The sequence below is a fragment of the Pteropus alecto genome, unplaced genomic scaffold, assembly GCF_000325575.1.
Source record: "Pteropus alecto unplaced genomic scaffold, ASM32557v1 scaffold8, whole genome shotgun sequence".
Classification (NCBI taxonomy): domain Eukaryota; kingdom Metazoa; phylum Chordata; class Mammalia; order Chiroptera; family Pteropodidae; genus Pteropus; species Pteropus alecto.
Window position 1 is genome coordinate 8022866 of NW_006494609.1, and position 260 is coordinate 8023125.

A 260-nucleotide genomic window follows, 5' to 3' on the forward strand; every position below is an offset into this window, starting at 1 on the left:
CTTATTAACAGAGGCTGCAGCTGACTCCATCTTGGCCATTAAAAAATGAGATGAACCTATGGACCTCTTTGTGGTTGAGATCATGAAGATGAAACATAAATCTGAAACACACACAAGCTTAATCAGAGGTCTCATTTTGGACCATGGGCACGGCATCCGGATATGAAAAAAATAGTAGAAGAAGATACATACATTTTCATGTACAATGTGTCACTGGAATGTGAAAAAACAGAAGTACATTCTGGCTTTTTTTTTTTTTT

The 260-nt window shown here is 36.5% G+C and overlaps 1 pseudogene; it reads left to right on the forward strand.

Moving 5' to 3' along the window:
• Window positions 1–260, forward strand: part of LOC102879975 — a 1918-nt pseudogene that overhangs the window by 510 nt on the left and 1148 nt on the right.